The sequence below is a fragment of the Lepisosteus platostomus genome, chromosome 7 (assembly GCF_059453375.1).
Source record: "Lepisosteus platostomus isolate fLepPlt1 chromosome 7, fLepPlt1.hap1, whole genome shotgun sequence".
Taxonomy (NCBI): Eukaryota; Metazoa; Chordata; class Actinopteri; order Semionotiformes; family Lepisosteidae; genus Lepisosteus; species Lepisosteus platostomus.
The window spans coordinates 63,222,288-63,226,022 of NC_142617.1; positions in this window are offsets into that span (position 1 = coordinate 63,222,288).

Consider the following 3,735-nt stretch of genomic DNA (forward strand, 5'->3'; position numbering starts at 1 on the left):
TCGGAAGCTGTTACTCCTGTCATAATAGCCAACAACAATCCGGGACAGCTCGGCAATAAGCAAGACGCAAAGAAAACACAATGGGTGTGGAATGGAAATGAATTAGCTGGCAAATGATGTCACCTGCCCCCCATTGTATCTCTGCACACAACACACTGTGAGGCACCCACTGCGTGTTGTTTCGGGGATATTGCTGGTTTGAGAGTTCTCCCCGTGGCGAGATGGCCAGTGGCTGTCGTGATCAGTGACACCGGGAGGAAAAGCTTTGGCCATGCGTGGTGGAAGAGGGGGTGGGAGAGGAGTCAGCAGAGGGGGTCTCTCCATCGAGGTGAAATTTATGAGACTAGAAAATTGTCAACAACAGGAAGAGACGGCCCAAGCTGAGCTACGTCCTGCGGCATTCCAAGTGCAGTGCCAAACAAGTTTTTTGGAGGAGAAAGAAATATCTGAAAAGAGGTTTGAGAAGGTAAGGTGAAACGGTAATGTGGATGATTCTGATGAAGGAGAAATTAGGGGGCACAAGGGGCTGTTAGAAAAATCGGAAAATTAATTGAACTGCAAGCCAAGTTACAGATGATCAACAGCCTTGTTTGCATTTACATATAGTAATCCTGAGGAAAGGGCTGTGAATGGTGTACTCGTTTCCTATTATTCTCGTATCCTATACTTCCTATTGATTCTTCATGTCAAACAAAATCCCTCTCGGATCCCAAGCGGGCAGCGTGGGACAGGGTTTGCTTCATCCTGGGCCATTTGACACTGGGTTATAGAGCAATGAGAACCTCTTACACATAGCTCACCTTTTTGTTACACAATATAAGGTGTTTACGTCAAAACTCGCATCAAAATCATGCTTTGAAATAAATTCATCCAGAGTTTAAGCCAAACCAGGGTGAAGCCCCGTTGAATTTTGTCAGGGAGTCGGCTCCTACTGGGTGCTTGTTGATGTACTTTATTTTTATATTTTTCAGTAATCCTGAACACAAACAGCTAAGGCAGCGTGTTCTTTTTATGAGACAATGACAAGATTCTGGCCATAGGGTGGTGGTGTCTGCATTAAATAAGGAAAGTGCTGGACAAAGGAAATGATGGTTTACAAACAAAACTTAATGAGAGAAAAATATATATTTCTATTTGACAGTTGAGTGTAGGCTTTCTCTTCTGCAGAGCTTGGACTCCTTATCCATAAGTCCTATTATGCTGGATAAATGATCCCCTCATATGAAGTTGCTCTGGTGTAAATGTGGCTTACTGCTGCACTGCATATCAATGTTTCATCATTAACCATAAGGTTACTGTCAAGGCTAATATAGGACTTTACAAGTCATTTACTATTCCCCCTGGGAAATGTAAGCAGAACTGAACTGAAAGATAATGGGCTGTTACAGGTCTCCAATGTTTCTCTCTCCACAAAAGATATGCCATAAAAATAACTAGCTATTCTGCAGATTTATGTTTGTAATAAAGTTTCATACATAATAAAAGATGAAAGTCATAATAGTGAACAATGATTATGCAATCATACAACATGCATATTTGTTAATGCAAACTAAAATTACATCGTGAAATGATATTTCCTGTAACACAGAGGAAATATATCTCGTTAGTAACTGACTTGATGAGTGCGAGTAGGCAGCGTGTTCTGTTTCATTAAAGTATGTCTAATACTGTTCGACACTTTACCATCAAAGTTATTTTCTTGCTAGTGTAAAAATATGTATTTCCTATTTTAGCTTTAGAGTGTGGAACTGAATCATTGTATTACATGTCAAATATAATATTAGAGAGGACGACACCGGGGCGCAGTGGTCAGCATTGCCGCCTCGCAGTGTTGGGGCCCTGGGTTTCATCCCAGACTTGGGGTGCTATCTGCCCGGGGTTTCTATGTTCTTCCTGTGTTTGTCGGTTTCCTCTGGGTGCTCTGCTTTCCTCCCACCGTGCAAAAACATATTTGTAGTTAATTAGTGTGTGGGAAAAATGGGCCGCAGTGTGAGTGTATGTCTGTGCGTTTCCTGATGCGATGAACTGTTGTCCCATCCAGAGCTAATCCCATCTTGTTCCTGTTGCTTGCCAGGATAGGCTCTGGCTCCACTGTGACCCTGTAATGGATCAAGCAGTTAGAAAATGGATGATTCAATACAACTGTTTACTGCATAAAAGTATAAATTTTTGGTTTACGTCTGAGCATTCATGTTGGAATACAAAAAAAGGCCGGTATCCACCATCCCCAACGAACATGAATAAACAGTGCGTTTTTAAAAACAATGGCATATCCCTCTGAACGCCAATAGAGGAAATGCCAGCACAGGCCTTGTGAAACAATGTCTGTCTGTCTCTTGGCCAGGTCGCCAAACTAAGTGACAATTTGATCTCAACTAACTTGTGTATTGAAATAAAAGATTCCTAGGCTGTGTGTTCTTTCTTTGCTCTTTAAACTTCCCCAATGGTGTAACGTGCCTTGTAGACATAGAACGAGGCTTGACTTGCAAGCCCAGTATAAAGTATCGAAATCAATACACAAATGACTTTCTCTATCTTGAATTAAGAGAGAAAATATGTCATTCTGGCAGTATTTCGTAAATGATCAAACAGATGTTTATCAGATTTTTTACGTGATTTCAAATGAAAGAGCCAAAAATATCACCTAGGGTAATGTATAAAGAAATAACAGAACTCGGAGGAGCACCGCAGTTTAAAATTTACCACACCTGACTGAAATCCCTACAAAAACAGAATGTTAAAAAGGTCTAAGCCAGTTTAATCACTCATCAGAGACACCTATGGAATGACCCAAAAGCAGTACTAAACGAACCAGAATAGAAATAACAGCGAAATCTGCACTCGACAATAAATCATTTGTTACTCTTACTAGGGCAGTGTCAAGGGTCCCTGGCGTGAATCCCAGACTGAAACTTTTCAAAATTATTCTTATATACTCGGGAATTCTTTTCGCTTTAAACCTTGCCATTTCAATCACCTACAGCTAGAAAAGAAAGATTTGTAATGCGTTGTAAGAAATCTAAAATTACTTTAAAAACAATCTCAACTGGGATCTTCAAGAAGGCGTTTTACCAGGGCGAATATAAAGGAGGCTACAACTGTTCCAGTGAGCTATTTATGTTTGCAAGAATATTGTTACCCAGGTGACAAAGGACATCCTTAAGAAATCTTGTTAAAATTTAATCTAATTTAAACTGATTGTGTAGCAACTAAAGAAAATTATTCTATTAATGTTTGAGCTATAGAATGGATTTTTCTCCCTGTTTGCGTTTTGTTTTAAGAGTTTTAAGACACTATGCACATTATTTACAACTCCTCTGGTCTACTTTTATATGCGTCTCCACGCATAGCAGATTTCTTCCTGGTCTTTTACATCGTTATAGATTCTTAATTCTTATAGGTTCTTAATTCTTCAAAAACATCGAGGAAAACACATGAGCCCGTAAAATGGGGCAAGCGCCAGGGCACTCTTGGGAGAAATGGGAGATCTGATTAAAAAAAGTGTGAATCTAGACGAACAAAAATACTAAATGAATTTGTGATTAATCCGTCCAATGAAAGTCCTTCGTCAATGTGCTTTTCCACCTTTTCACAGCCTTCCCGTCTTTTGCCACACTCAATATGGCTAGGATTGCATTTCGAAATCTCCAACATGGCGGTTATCCCTGACCAACATACACTTTTCTATATATATATATTTTTTTTTATTCTTTCAACTGACTTTATTTACACTCA